The sequence below is a fragment of the Chlamydotis macqueenii genome, chromosome 2 (assembly GCF_036417535.1).
Source record: "Chlamydotis macqueenii isolate bChlMac1 chromosome 2, bChlMac1.mat, whole genome shotgun sequence".
NCBI lineage: Eukaryota > Metazoa > Chordata > Aves > Otidiformes > Otididae > Chlamydotis > Chlamydotis macqueenii.
Genome location: NC_141557.1, coordinates 112,188,070 through 112,204,944, shown reverse-complemented (window position 1 = coordinate 112,204,944; position 16,875 = coordinate 112,188,070).

Below are 16,875 nucleotides of genomic sequence, written 5' to 3'. Positions count from 1 at the left end.
ATTGGAAAAATGTTAAAGATGATTCTTCTGAGCACCACCTAAAGAAAGAATGAAAAAACAGGGGAAAAAAAAAACCTGCACAAAATAGGATAATTTTGTGCTAATTTTATGTACACTATTTGTACTCAAAGAATGGATAAACATCCAGGGTTTTGTTTTCATGAAATATGTTCATCTGGAGATGGTAGACTGTCAAAACTTAAAAAAAAAATGTGAAGGTACATTGCTTTTCCTATTTTATTCCAAAAAATCAAGATCTGAGAATAGCAGAAGGGAGTACTTGGATGTTTAAGTAGACACATAGCAATTTTTTCCTTTAAATCTGTTCTTTGTTTTGAAGCTTATGTTCAAGTTAGGCTAAAATTTAAGACTCCAACTTCTACAATCCTCCGTTATCTTTTAGAGATAGTACTAGGTCTCTGAAAGATAAGAGCTCTAATTCAGCATGAGAATTAGCACTAGCATAAAATGATGTTTTATTTATATCTCTGCAATCAAAAATTAATACAGTTTGAAATATGACAATGAGACAAAAAAGAATGGGTAAAATGAGAAATCATGCTTCAATGGTTGTCAAATATCCAGTTCCTTTACTTATGGATTCAGTATCCTGTGAAAGCCTGATATGGTAATAAATAACATACAATTAATTCTGGATTTGGCAAGAGGTTTGAAATGTTGACTTTTAGATTCTGAGGTCCTGATTCTTTACTTCACTGCTTAGCACTCCTCTTAGTAGATTTGCAAGATACTGATATAAAGTGATAGCATCTTCCAGGTACTCCACATACCTGGAAGGGTTGCCTGAGATATGGGACATTTGGAAGATTTCTGTGTTCTGCTTTTACCATTCAAAGCTGACCTTGGAAAGACAGGGAATAACTTCTAAGAGTGTTTAGGAAGAAAATTCTCCTCTTTTCTTCTGTTTTGGTTTATAATTTTGGCCCTGTTCCATGTGTGTTGGTGTAATGCAACATCATTTTCTCTACTTTCCTATTTCTGAAGTGAAATTGGTAAATTTCCCCGTTATTTTTCTTTAAAAGTGGAGTGGGTTCTTATTATTTTTCCTTGTTACTGAGAAAAGTAGGCTTTTTCTTTGGCTTTCACTTTTTTAATGATAAAAGACAAGTTCCTGAAGGTGTCTTCTGTCCCTGTGCAGTATTTAAATGTCTCTAGAACTATTAAAACTATGGCTGCCATTGACTCCTTGGTTTAAATTAGTTGTATTCACTACTCAAGGGTTCTTGTTAGTTGGATGTTGTGCTACCTTTTATTTAGTTAATTTGCCATTTGTGGCAAACTGTGTATTTGAGTCTAATTTGGAAGCTCTCTTTGCAGACGATTTTTGCAGACCTGCACGATATCATACTAGCCTAGTTCATCTGTGTAGGACATTGATCCCATGATAGAATCAAATTCTTTCTAAACTAAAAGTCTTTTTCTCAAGAATGATGAGTTCATAGCTTTTATTTTCTTTCTCTAATGCTTTCTGCCTACTGATAGCTGAATAAAAGAATATCAGATATCTGAATGAACAGAACACAAAGAAAAAGCACTTCCCAGTTGTAAGGAAATACGATGGAATATCCTTAGAGTAAACCTGTTGAAGTGCCTCTGGATTTTTACTGGGGGTGACCAAAATCAAAGTCACGTCTGGAAAGGAGTCCTCTTCAATGTAAACTTCTCGGCTGCCAACAAACAGCTCTCTGTGTGTTTGAAGTAGTCTCAAGCTACTGTCAAATTATTTAGGGCAACAGGAGACTCATTCAGATTATTTTATAACGAGCAGCCCACAGTTGTGATGGTGGGAGCCAAATTCTTTCACTACTGGTTTCCTAAAAAGGTAGATGCTCTCATACCAATGGTGCATCTGCTACATTGTACAGGAGACTGGAAGGCAAGAAGTTCTCAGTTTCACATGTAGGACATTTACTATGCAAGTAAAGTAATGATTTTATATTATGTCAAAATCAGTGCTGTGCATCATTGTGCTGTTGGAATTTTGATGGGGTAGCTTAAGGAAATTTAGAACCTACTATGTTGCTATTTGGGTACAGGTAGCCCTGCTACAGCACATTCGGCCTAACAGCCACTGTTTGTGGAAGAGCTGAAATGAAGGTTTAAAGGAGAAGGAGGTGAGATTAATGCAAGCAGAAATTATGTTGACTTGGGTGAAACTACCTCAGCAAAGGACATCCAGTGAGACTCTATATCGTATGGTCTTAGATTAGCTGTTGCAAATTTATCTTCAACAAGGCCCTTTTTTGATAGCAGCATAACTCTGCTGTGGTTTTTTTTGTGATTTTATGTAACTAAACTGATCTTGGAGGAGATCATTCCAGATCTAATTGCCTTCTCATGTTCATGAGCATAGAGCAAGTCTTACGACTCTTAGGGTCTATCTACGTCCTCTACAGCAATGAACACTCAACTTGATCTGCTTGTGAACCAAAAGAATTGAAGGGTTTATGACTGTAGGTACAGAAACACCCAAGCTGACTTTGTGTGTCCTGTAGCAAAGGAGCTATGTGTGAGGGGCATGATGTCTGAGGCAGGAAATACTAAGAGATAAGGCTTGCTTTATGCAGCACTGTTCTGCTTGGAGGCAGGTGTTCTGCTTCAAGATTTGACATATTATGTCCCCGTAGCACTGTAATGTAATGTAATTCTAGAATTATATTAGTTTCCTGATGGAGGAAAATGAAGCATAAAGATCACGTAATTTTCCCAAGGCAAGCCAGTGCCAAAGCTAGGAACAGAATAATAATAGGCAACGATATTGTGGGAATTGTAGGAATATCACAATTTGAACTGTCTACTGTACTGTAGAATGCCAAAATGAGCAGATACTGACACTGCACATAGTAAGACATAACAATGTTAGTCCCATGCCTGTCATCCTGTTGTTCTACAGCTCTCAGGACTGAGCTACCCTCTGCCCAAGCAGTGGTACAGGAGGAGGGCTGCCTCAAGCCCTCTCCTTGCAATTGGCGGTGTTTCCTCCTCTCTGGTAGTGTTGGAGCAGAGCCCAGGTGTTTGCATGTGTAGGTGCTGGTGGATCCCACTTTACAGGTGGATAGGAGAACGAGCTTAACTGAGCAGCCAATGCTAGAATTGGAGGAGATCCCAGCACCATTTTGCTCTCTCACTGTTTTCACCCAAAAGCAAATCCCTCAGGGGCTGGCACCAGTGCCCAACAGGGTCAGATCATCTAGAGAATTGGAGCTGAATGAGAAAAGACTGAGTGAAACACAACCTCACTTGTTGCCAACCCTCTCCTGCCCACTGACCCCTTGTGAAGGGGATTGCAAAGGCTTGGATGACACCTCTGTACTTCATTTAGGAAGTGATCTGGTGAATGTTCAAATGGCATTGTTTTTCACTTGAGCCAAGCTCAGGCAGGCCAGCCCTTTCACCCCCACTGGCACTGTAATTTGGTCAAGCATCACATGTGAAACAAGTAAGAAGGTGGTGAGCCTGCTAGCGATCTGCTTCCCTTGATGTCCAAGCTCTGATCCACCACTCTCCTAGTCACAGGGAAAGGACAAAAAAAAAAAATACTCAGAGGACTGAAGGGAATGACGAAAAGTGGAGGAGAGAATAGGTTTTTAAGAGCATTTGGGGGATTTCCTATCTCAGTTTCGGTCTCAAATCAACTCTTCATATATCTCTGAGACTGTGTGACCCATTAGCCAGTTGTCCAGCTCCCCAGCAGGTCTCAATTTCTCTTCCACTTCCCACCTTCCTCAGCACTGACAATAAAAGTCTTTTGTTGCTACTACAAAGCATCATGTAATGAAAAGATACTTATAGTTGTGGTTGCCAGACGACCACATTCAGTCCAATCAAGAAAAAAAGTTTTTCTAAGAGAAAAACATCTCCAAGGAAATTCCTTGTCCCTAATTTTTCACTGTCACTCTGTATGAAAACCAGAAAAAATTACTGTTTGAGACACCAGTAAAGCCCATTTTCTCCTTAGACAGTAGTTAGAAGAAGAGGTAAAATAAAGGACCTGTATTTCTGATGCCATCTCGTACTATTCTTGTGTCATAATACAAACCTGAGTGCCAGTGCCTGGTTTAGAAAACCAAACACAATTGTCAACAGACCATTGCAATTCTGATGGTCTCGTAAGGGTCATTGCTTCAGATGTGTGTTATTAACTGGCATCCTGTAATCTTTCCCTGACCTTTTACGAGGGGATAGCATCCACTGCACATGGTGAAGCAGTTTGCTGTCATTATTCCCGCACGCTAAAACTAGGTACCAAACTCAGCTGGTGATTTAACAGTAAGTTTTGAAAAGAGAGCTCTTTGTTGTGTGTCATAATGAGTGTTTCTGCTGCCTGCACAATGTCAGAGGTTTAAAACACCAGAAAGGAAGGAATAATCATTCCCCTGACCTGAGGTCCAAAATACTGGATGCTACCTAGTTGTCTGACTTTCAAACATCTTTTTAAAATTTCATGTTTTCTTTAACAATAGCAGACTTTAATTACTATAGTCACTTTTCTTTATACCTTCGTTACACGTTTTAAATTACTATTCTGGTTAAATTAAGGCCAGATTCCACCATCTTTTCTTCTGTTGAATAGACTTTTAAGCTACAACCGATGTAATGTAAATCAAAGGCCAAGTTCTTGGAATGAAGAAGTAAATGATGGGAGAAACTATGAAGAAATTTGTTGTTCAGAACTTCATCCTGTAACTGCAGGTTTTACAATGACAAATGCTGTAAAGTTTAAGTCTGTTTGCTTCTACTGACTGTGCTTCCAAAACTTTGGGTAGAAAAATCTGATGGCATTCCCATAGATTTCCTTTAGAAGACCTGAGTTTCCTGTGTAAGTGTCATCCATACCATGATAGAATACTCTGAGGTCATCCTTCACCTTGCCTGAAGATTTTAATTTACAGACAGATTTGCCAAACTTACACCACAAAAACTCAAGATAGTGTTGCCAAAATTAACTTATAAAGTGAAGAATTTGAAGTAAGGAGTAAATGGAGAAACTGTGGTAAAATAATTTTTGCTGACATCTGGAGCAGAGACTAGAAGATTGAAGTGATGAAAATGGATTCAAGTGCAGAAGAATCTCAAGAAAATAAAAGAACCTCTGTGATTTAAAATATATATATATATATGTTTGTAGGATGTGAGTTTTCAGTGTAATCTGCATTGCCCCACCATTCCTATAGCTGAGATTTTCAGCAGTGTGGAGCAACTGAAAGAACAGGATGAAAGCTGTGTATATCATCCATCTTTTTGTGATTGTTTAACATTGTCTATGGTTGGCTTCAGCACTTAGATCTCCAGCATATTATTAGTCATGAAAAAAATTACAGTGTACAATTATTTTGATTTTTACAAATGTTGCTTGAGCTTCTAGAATATGTACAGTTTTCATTTAAATTTGTGTTCAGCAATGGCACAATAGCAAAGAATGTAGTCAGTTCCTAACTGATTACCAAATATTGGTCTTACTCAATTTATCTAACAATCTACTTTTTGTTTAGCACCAGCTGTTGCTGTTTGCTCAGAGCTTGTCTTTAAGCTAAATGCTCAAGCCAAGAGCAGGAATACTGCAGGAAACATTTGAGAGACAAGCTTGTTGAGGAGCTGCTGATTCCAAAACATGCTGTAAGTGAATTTGCATAGACGAATTAAGTGACCCATATCAACTTCTAGCACTAACAAACACTATCGTGAAAGTGACAGGAAGCATATTTCTACCCCTTAACCATTAATGAAGCTACACAAGTAAATTAGATTATGCCACTCCAGCTTCATAAATTGCTGATTCAATAAATCACACTTCAGAAACAGCTGAGTAATTACAGGATGATGCTCGAAGCAATAGATGCTTTATTTGCATATTAACAGACATTTGTTGCAATAATTTCTGTCACGGACTGGTAAACATTAGATGTGATTAATTCTGTGAGCACTACAGTTTGACTTCTGCAGCGCACAGGAAGAACTGACGTACCAAAGCCTGCAAATGCAGTACCTGTGTGCTCCCCTGCAGCAGCGGTAAGGCATTCAGGTCTAATTAGCACCAGGACTTTTCTCAGGTACAGACTCCTCAGAGAATATTTTTTCTCAAGGTCTTATCATGCAAAAAGTCTTGTGAAGCAGTCTCAAAAAGACTGGAAGAAAGGGAAAAAAAACCACATGAATTCTCTAAGCACAGAGTAAAGCAGACTTCCATCTTTCCAAACGTCTAGATAGGGAGAGAAGATGAAACAGCTTTCTATACAGGTTTTAGGCTGGTTTTATTTTGTTTGCAAAGTTACTCACCTAGAAGGCATAGCAGCACGTCATGAAAAGTTCTTAATGAGCCTTTTACCCTAGGACTTTGCTGGGTTTTCTTTGTTCACACTAGCGGTAACAGAGAACTCAGTGGCATTTATACCGCTCTGCTTGGTGAATCTGTGGCCAAAACACATTTAATTCACCTTAGCAAAAGCCAGTTTGCTCTCTAACAGTTATCTGTTCTTCCTGTGTACTTAGAATTGCTTAGAAGGAAAATTCAATAGTTCCCCACCCAATCTAACATTGCACTCTTTTGTGCCAATAAATAGTCACTTAGGGGAAAACAAGATATAAGAGGTAGAAATGTGTACAATAGAAACTGGAAGCTGACTTGCCTCGTGGGCCAAAATGATGAAATATTGCCCACCCTTTCCATAAAGATGTTGCAGCTGAACAGCAGGCAAAGCTGCTTGCAGAAGAATGTTAGCCTATCACTTTTCTTATATTAACTTTAAGAAAGAAAGAAAATTTCCACGGGATACCTTTCATGCTGGAGCTTTATATGCTTGTTGATTCCTCCCCCTCCTCACCATTTATGGCTCCATGTGTACACCTTTCTAAGATCAGCCTTTCTCTGGCTCTGCTATGATCGAGACGGCTGGGGGATCCAGGTACCCCCAGGATGACATCTCTTCCACTCCTTTCACACAAAGGGAGTCTTCAGACATTAACCACTACAGTAAGCTGTCTAAAGAGACATGACATAAATCCACACCAGAACTATAAATTGTTCCCTAAAATTGTTTTTGAGTAAAAGAGAAAAAAGGACCTTCATTTTCATAGAGTCGGTTGCTCCTGTGTCTGTTCATCAACAGAGGACATATTTAGGCACCTCCAGCCTGGGAAAGAAGGGTGACTCAGAGCACCTGTGGAAGGCCCTCAGCCCCCACCTCCCATAAAGAGTTCAGTGCCCCTGAAGTGCTGTGTACATACTGATTAGGGGCTGCCTTGAGCTAGTCAATAGGGATGCCAGGCAGAAGGGCAAGTCTAGCCTCTCGCCTTCCTCTGAAGCATGCGTCACAGCCACAAGCACGAGGCCTCTGCCCCTCTGAGATCTAAACAACCATGCTTGTGTGCTGAGGTTGGTTGCGAAGAGCAATCCCCATCTAAAGAAGATATGAAGACTCCTTCTCGAATAAGTCTGTTGTGTTGTTTCTGTGTTGCTTAACACTTCCCTATTCCAATGGAAAGACATTGCTTCTACAGTAAAAAATAAGGCTCTAGAATGAAAGATCCTCCTGATGAGAGTGAGGTGTTATATCTTATCAGTTCCTAAACTATATTGTACTTTGTGGTGCTGTCAACAGGAGCTCTCTTCAGCATCTCCATCCAGCAAAATAAAACCCTTTTCATTTGTTAGAGAAATGTGTCTGTATCACAGGGCTTTGCCATCTTCCAAGTGATAATAATGCAATACATTTTGCAAAAGAGAACAGGGCGAATCGACTTGGGACCTAATTACTGCAAGAAGGGATGATTCCCTTAAAGAGCGAAGAATCCTACTAGGATGCCTAACACATGTATATTGTAAATTGGTTGTGCCTGCTTTTTGTGGGCTTTTTTGTTCGGGGAGTTCAGTTTTTTTGGGAGGTGGAGTTTAAAATATTGATTTTGATTATCAGAGATCTAAATGGTTAGAAATCTTTGTGTTTTATATAATACTATCACAGTAGTAGTCATCAGAGGCAGCTGAGCTGGGAATGTCTTGATAAAAAAAAAAAAGAAACAGAGGAGCAAAAGAATTAAAGAACATTGCATTTTGAGGTAAAACCTCACATTTCTCCAAGAGTCTCACTTTGCTCATGAGGGTGTTCCTCTGAAGGTACCAGAGATACTAGCAGCAGCAGAATCATAAGTCAAGCTTTTTCTGTTGTGAATAGTAACAAAAATGTTCTTTTTCTAACTACTAAAGTGACTCCTGTGATTCTCATTATTTATATTTCATTTTAATTCATTTGTTGGCTTATGGACTCAGAGTCACAAATCACAGAGTCCCTGAGTGCTGGGGTTCATATTTAGCTTTCAGGATTAGCTGAAAGATGGATAAAAACTCATTTGATGAGACAGCTTCATTTCACTCAAATCATTCATCTTAGAGTACATTGTTGAACTGTCTAGACAAATGACGGAGATCTTTTTTCTTTTTCTCTTTTTTCTCTCAGTACATCGTTTTACTAAGACAGAAGTGCAAATGTAAAAGCAGACACTAAACAGCATTGGGAAGATTTCTGACAGTCCCTAAAGTAACACAGATTAATGAGTAAAGTGTAGTGAAACAGAAATATTGTGCAAATATCAAGAACCTAGTATTAATTAAACTATCACGAACTACTGCTGTTACAGTATTACTTCTCAAACAAAAGTTGATTCCACAGATGATGGCAATAGGAAAAAAAAAACATGTATTCAGTTATTCATACTTCCTATCTTTGAGAGATCCAGCATCACAAACCCACAGATATACAAAGACAAACAGGTATAAAGATATAGAAAGACCCTTCCCTTCTGGAAACAGGCACAAGTTCAGAGAGTTCAGACAGTCTAACTTACATTTGTTTGTGGTTTACAAAGTATCTACTTTATTCGTTCTTTTTAATATAGGCAACGAAGCTCCAAGAGGAGAATTTGCTTCTATCAAAGAAAGAGCCTCCTGAAAATGAACAGAGTTCTTTTTGTTCCTCTCATGACCAAGACTTCAAAACTAGTCTTGTCTTTGAAATCTCTCAAACTCCTTTTTTTTTCTTGGCTTCCTTACTTTTTGCCATTGTCCAAGATAATTAGGCAAAAGCAATCCTAATACAGAAGTAAACAAAGCAGTGTATTTGTTTACACAAGTGTTCAAATCAATTGAAACGGTTTCATGGAGCTGAAGACACGATAAACGCATGAACCATGCAGCCCAAATTCTTGTGACACTAATGACTTAAGAAGACAAAAGAGTAATACAGAAAGAATAAAATCAATTTTTTCGTGTTTTTTTTTATTATTTTGTCAGATTAAAGTTTTTTACTCAACAGTTAATTGTATATTAAATAGCAATAAATTGCTATGTTAGTGCAGGTACTCTTTTCCATTGTGGAGGATGTTGAGCTTTGTTTTGCTGTTTCATACATTGCATAATACAGTTTATTACACAGTTCATGCTGTTTCATGCTGTTTCATGAATTGCATAATACAGTTTAATGCCATAATACTTTTTTAAAAGATGTATCACTTGAGATCAATATTTGAGTGTTTGCCAGGTTGAGCCTAACTGAAAACCTATATAAGATATAGCTAGCCCAAAATCACAGACAGGGAAAACATTTACTGCTGCTTCATACCCTCCCAGGTCATAACACAGAACGAGGGCAAGTTGTCGCTGTTTGCATCAATTTCCTTTTATATCAGGAACTTTCTGCAGAAACTGTTTCTATAGGCAAGATATGTGCGTATACATAAGAAACAGACCCAAGCAACAATGAGGGGAAAATGATACAGGACAATGGACATAAAATAGATCAGTTACACTTAGGGTTTATTAGCTTTTGGTAGTGGTAGTTTCTGTGGCATTGTAATGAACAAAATTTGTGATTCCCATGTATCAGAGGAGACCACATCCCTTCCTGTTACCATTTCTGCTCGATGAGCTGCCCGCAACAGCTCAATCAGCAGCCGCCCAGCACGCTGACAGGGTGCATGGCAGCGGGGACCAGGCAGCCCCCATTATGTTTGCAAGACTGTCATGGGCAGCCGGAGCCTTGGTACAACTGTGTGTAAATCTGAGCAGAAAATTAAGGATATTGTAGGAAAATCAGTTGCAAAGTTGCTCCCAAACTGGTCACTGGTACACTGTCTTTCACAGCTTGGTCTCTTTCAGGTTAGGGAGCAGGCACAGGGGGACTGCTGCTCTGGGATCATTCATTTTGAGGATGCAAAAACAATTTGTTCTGGATTATGACAGCCTTAGTCATCACAGAATTACCATCACCTGCTTCCTGCTGATTCCAAACTCTTTCATTTAACATTATTCTTGAGTTCCAAGACAGGTGCTGGAGCAGAGGACATTAGTTACACTCACATATATTAATTTTATTTTTTAACTTAAATTTCATTTTCCCACCCACCTGTGCTGAAACCTTCAGTTATTCTGAAGTCATTCCTCATTTAAGGAATGACAAGCCAATGGCAAATTGTGTCATCTTGCAGTCTCTTCATTTCTCCCAACTTACGCAGAAATGGATTCAGCACCATTAATCACAGGATTTTGGACACTCCCAGATAACTTGCCAATGGATTCACCACAGTTTCCTGACTACTTCTTAACTGCTACCAGCCAAACAGATGGGGACTCATCACGTCAGAGAGGTCTATCTGCCAGATATGTCCCAGGAGGAATTCCTCCTCTTTGCAGCAGTGTTACATCTCTACTTCAGTCTCGAGAGAAGCACTTTCAAGTCCTACAGAAGACTCATTTGATTTTGCTCAATTTAAAGGCATCAATAGTATTTTGATGAAGATGTTTAAGAAGGAATATTACACTGCGGTCTTTGGATTAGTTCCTATTTTATACTCACAGTTTTTGGCAGGCAGAGCCCTAAGCATGAATGGAGAGACATTAGTATAATTAAGGTCTATACTCACATACATTTACCTGAATTTATCTCCTTACATTTAATCTCTGGTAATGCATAAATTAATGGCCATGCATATATCTCTTAAATTTTTAATAAGATATTGAACTAGATAAATTATAATTTAAAGTCACAATTAAACAACAAATTAACATTTTAATAAATGCAGCCAGTAATTTATGTTGGTGTGAATTGGTCCAGAGTCTGTATTGAGCCAGTAACTCCAGCTATTAACAATACAAACCTGTCTCACACAGCCTGACATTTTCTGGCGGCAGAGGCCTAATGCTAGAAGTCTTGTATTTCATTCTGCATATATTAAAAGTTTTAAATAATTGAGACAAAGAAAGATTGTGTGCTTGAAAATATAGATGAGAAGATTTTTTAAAAATATATATAAAATTCAACAAGAAAAACCATGAAGACAAGCACTTCAGAAAGATAAGTGTGGGGTGGTGAGGGGGAAACCTTCAGTATTTAGCAGACTTCAGAGGATTAACTCCTAAGTGTAATACCTCACTCATTAAATTAGCTCTTTCCTATGACACCGTGCAAATGAAAAATACCTAAATGTATAGGTATGTTCCAGCTATGTTTTGTGTCAGTCCAGCCATAAATCTATCTTAATGCTTAGAAATTGCTAGTGAATATGTCCCAGTTACTCTCCATATGATATGACGGTTTGGCTGCACAGTTTGTTTAAAGATTTGTAACAAAAATGAAGAAACTTGGAAGGGATTTAGCAGCAATCGTTGCCCCACACACACACACTTTGATGAAGAAAGTATAGAGATAAGTGGATCTTAAAGGCAGGGAAAAAAGATATTGGTTTTGTCAGGTCTCTTTTCTGAAGTGGAGCTTTTTCTGTGAGAAAAAGAGGACTGGAGACCTTTAAACAACACACTGAAAGTACCTCTAGTCATAAGTTGTAGTGATAAAGCTTGTACAGTTAAGGATGACCACAATACTGCAAATTAAATCTTGGTGGTGAAGAACATTGCTTCCTACCTTACAAGGCAGAAATTAAAGGTTTTCATGAAATCTCTCTCCAAGCAAAAGGAAACATAATAATCCTGTAAGTCCTAAGGGCTCTCTAGCTATGTCTGAATGGAGAAGAACAAAGACAAATACATGATATTTCTTTAAATTGAAGTGATAATGGGAAAATGAAGTTTGAGCGGCTTGAAAATAATGGAAAGAAAGTCTTGATTTAAGAAGAGTTAGAGACCTTAGGGAGGCATATAAAAGGGTTTAAATTTCCACGTCCATCCAACTCAATTAATTTTTCAGGTATGAAGGATTTTAAAGAGCTTCAAGTACAACTATAATAAAGTTTATGCAGAACTAATGATCTCCTGTAGAAATTATTTCTGTACGGAGTAAGGCATATACAACAGAACATCATAGAGCTTTACTCCTCTAGGAAATCAAAAACTGTAATTGTACAATATGAATAGTTTATCAGTATCCCAAAACATTCTCATACTGAGATCAGGTTGAATATATACAATACTAAGCTTCTTATGTTATCCTTGGATTCATTTGTTTCCAGTTGTTGTGGTTTTGTTTAGTGAGGGGGGGCCTAAGGTGGTAGCTTCTGTAGGAAACTGCTAGAAGTCGCTCCCCTTTATTCAGTGGACTCAGCCGGGCCTAGGGCGGACCTGCTGCTGGCCAAGGCCGAGCCGATTGGTAGCAGAATGTCTCGTGATAGCGCCTCTGCGATAACGTATTTAAGAAGGGGAAAACAGGAAAAAAAAGGGAGAGAGAAGAGAAGATGTGAAGAAGCTGAGCGGGGGCAGAGGCACAGAGGGGAGGCGCAGGCCTCATGGGCCTTGCAGGCCTCACCCTCTGGCCTCTCGCCAGGCAGCCGAGTGGACCCGACTCAGTCCAGCCCAGCTGCAAGAAGTGGAAAGGAGATGAGAAGTGAATAAGATGTAAAAAAAGATCCTGAGAGACATCTACCAGCCTGTTGTGAGGAACGGTTGCAGACGCCAAGGTCAGTTCAGAAGGAGGGGGAGGAGTAATGCAACTCCTGGCCAAGATTCCCCTGCAGCCTGTGGTGACGACCATGGTGGAGCAGGTTGTCCACCTGCAGCATATGGAGTCCACGGAGGAGCAGACGTGAGGGGTTGGGGTCTGTGAAGGACCCCATACCAGGGGAGGTGGATGCCTGAAGGTGGCTGTGGCCTGTGGAGGGCCTGCTGGGGCAGCCGTTCTGGAGAGACTGCACCCCGTGGAAGAGATGACCCACGTCGGAGCAGTTTCATGAAGGACTGTGGCGTAGGGGTGGGACCCCACTGTTTTCAGTCTATTCTTCCAGAAAAGGGGAAATATAACCCCCATTTTTAAAAATGGAGGCAAGGAAGATCCAGAGAACTACAGACCAGTCAGTCTCAACTCTGTGCCTGACAAGGTCATGGAGCAGATCCTTCTGGAAACCATGCTAAGGCACATGGAAAATAAGAAGGTGATTGGTGACAGCCGACACAGCTTCACAAAGGGCAAATTGTGCCTAACCAATCTGGTGGCTTTCTATGACCTGGTTACACTATCGGTGGACAAGGGACAAGTAACTGACGTCGTTTGCCTGGACTTGCACAAGGCATTTGACTTGGTTCCACATGACATCCTTTTCTCTAAACCAGAGAGACATGGCTTTGATGGATGGACCACTCAATGGATAAGGAATTGACTGGATGGCTGCACTCAAGGAGTTGTGGTCAATGGCTTGATGTCCGTTGGTGACGAGTAGTGCTCCTCAGGGGTTTGTGTTGGGCACGGCTCTGTTTATCATCTTTGTCAGTGACACGGACAGTGGGATGGAGTGCACCCTCAGCAAGTTCACTGACAACATCAAGCTGTCTGGTGTGGTTGACATGCTGGGAGGAAAAGATGCCGTCCAGAAGAACCTTGACAGGCTAGAGAGGTGGATCTGTGAGAATCTCATGATGTTCAACAAGGCCAAGTGCAAGGTCCTGCACCTGGGTCGTGGCAATACCAGGCACAAATACAGGCTGGGCGGAGAATGGATTGAGAGTAGCCCTGAGGAGAAGGACTTGGTAGTACTGGTGGACGAGAAGCTCAACAAGAGCTGGCAACGCCTGCTTGCAGCCAGAAAGCCAACTACATCTTGGGCTGCATCAAAAGAAGTGTGGCCAGCAGGTCGAGGAAGGTGATTCTCCCCCTCTACTCTGCCCTGGTGAGACCCCACCTGGAGTACTGCATTCAGCTCTGGAGCCCCCAACAAGAAGGACATGGACCTGTTGGAGAGGGTCCAGAGGAGGCCATGAAGATGATCATGGGGCTGGAGCACCTCTCTTATGAGGACAGGCTGAGAGAGTTGGGGCTATTCAGCCTGGAGAAGAGGAGGCTCTGGAGAGACCTTATAACAACCTTCTAGTACCTAGAGGGAGCTTATAGGAAAGATGGGGAGAAACTTTTCAGCAGGACCTGTTGTGATAGGGTGAGGGGTAGCGATTTTAAAATAGAGGGAGGTAGATTCAAACTTTATATAAGGAAAAAATATTTTTACAATGAGGGTGGTGGAACACTGGAACAGGTTGCCAAGAGAGGTGGTGGATGCCCCATCCCTGGAAACATTCAAGTTCAGGTTGGACGGGGCTCTGAGCAACCTGATCTAGCCGGGGATGTCCCTGCCCCTTGCAGGGGGTTTGGACTAGATGGCCTTTGAAGGTCCCTTCCAACCCAAACCATTCTGTTCATTCTATAATTCTATTTCCAGTGCAAAATGTGTATGGCATAAATACAGTAACAGATATCCTAAATTTTGGCAGACTTTGAAGGGATGATGAAGAGTAAAGGGGGTCACTACACCCATTGATGAAGGTGATCCCACTATGTTAAGGCTGATGCACGCTTCTTAGGGACAAGAAGAATATACGCATTTTTCAGTGCTGTTCCATGGGCAGACAGCGGCCTGCCAGGTAAAAGCAACTGGTAGACACAGTACAGAGAGGATGAGAAAGGCCACGCAGCAACAGCTTAATGAACTATATCACCTTTGCTAGCTTATTTAAAAGCTTTTATTCATTCAAAAAGTTGGAGGAAACTCTGCGGTTATCTACAAAAGATCTAGTTCTTCATTGCTTTGGTCAAGGTGAATGCATGCCTATGCATGAGCCATGTAAAAGCCTGCGATTTGGTTTACAAGCCTGAATATCTTTCCAGTCAGTGGAGAATGAGGGCTCCAGTGCTGTAAAAAGCCTAGACTAAATTTTTCCATCCAGTCAGATTCTTTACTGCTTGAATTGTGCTGTCTCGTCTGGTGCTTTCCGTAGTTACAAACCTTTCTTCTGAGGAATAAATAAAAGACAAAAGACTTCTGTCTCACCTTTTAAAGGACTAGAAGTCTTCCTTTAAACTATTTATGTCCTCTTCTTACTCTGCAGTCTGATGAGCAACAGAGCAGACACATATAAATTTTAAAGAACATTTCACAAATACCTCACAACTTTTCAAAATTATGTTGTAAAAGCCTGATATTTTCTAGCTGTTGACTTTGCAAACACTTGTTTAACCATTGTTGTTCAGTATGGTAGCAAATATCCTAGTTAAGAGTCTCATTCCAAGAACAGATAATAGAATTTCTGCTACTGTTTACCTCTTTACTTCTGTAGGCATTTTCAAAGAAAAGGGATTGAGTATTACAATATCGTAAGCATATCCTGTCTTTATTCACTCTACAAGATATTCTACCTTTCTGCAGGATAACGTATCTTCCCAGAAAAGAACAGCGTGGTTGTCATGGTAGACGTTACTGGTATGATACTCAGCACTGGGAAAAATTGCAGTGTTGTCATTTACATGGCAGAAATTAATGATGAATGTTTTTGTTTGTCTATTTGCAAGTTTAAATAAGCAACAATAATCATGGTAATAAATACTTAAATTAACTTTTGAAAGGAAAGTGTGAGGCTGCATATGGAAGGAAATAAGGAGACACAAGGGTAAAGCTGGCAGCAATGGGAACATATTTTTTTTTTTTTACTAAAACTTCCACATAGGAATTTTTGTAATGCTTTTAGAATCATGTATAGCAGTAAAGAAGAATGTGCCAAATTTTGGATTTCGTTCCAGTAAATCTCGGAACTCATCAGTGTGATCTGTTTCTTTTGGAGAGTATCCGTATTTGATTTTTCGTTCAACAAGCTGCTTACTTTTTTGCCCTCTCAGAGCTCTATTCATCTTCTATGTCTTAGGCAGTGAGTAGGTGAAGCTGCCTGTTTCAAGCTTTTTTTTTCTGGGGTGACAACAGCTTGTTTTCACAGTCAATGTCCACTCATTGCAGGATGGGACTGGATCGAGTGGTGCTCCTGCTGCTGTTCCATGCTCTGTGTGAGGTGGCTACCTCTCAGAAAGCGGGACATTTTCCCTCTGACCCCAGCATTACACATCCCACCGTTGCCCTTGTGTGAAAAACAGTGGCATGGTTGCACATCGAGCCTTAGCATGCTAGTACTATACTGTTAGATTTCTTTTCCTAACTTGTGGTGTAAAATGACCTCTTCCAGCACTATCAGGCTTGAAGGGGATGAGGGGAAATAAACATTATTGAGAGTCTGGCAGCCCCAACAAAGAGGCCGTTACGTCTGCATTAGGGGATGAAATAAGAGCTCTGTACTGTGATCTTAAGGAGCAGACAAGGCTTGTGGCAACGGTACAAATAAGGCTGAAAATTGTCTCTTGTTTGAGGGTGAGGTTTTTAATCACAAAAAAAAAAACCAAAAAAACCCACACAAAAATAAAAACAGAGAAAAAAGAGCAGGAGTTGTCAGAGCAATTGACTGTTCTGTTTGAAAATTCACATCTAATAATATTATTGCTCTCGTTAGTGGTTAGTTATTCTGTATTCCTCTATGATGACTGAGGATATTGTCATGTTGGTTTTCTTTCATCAAAAACATGTTCCTGGATGATACTAGGATGAAAT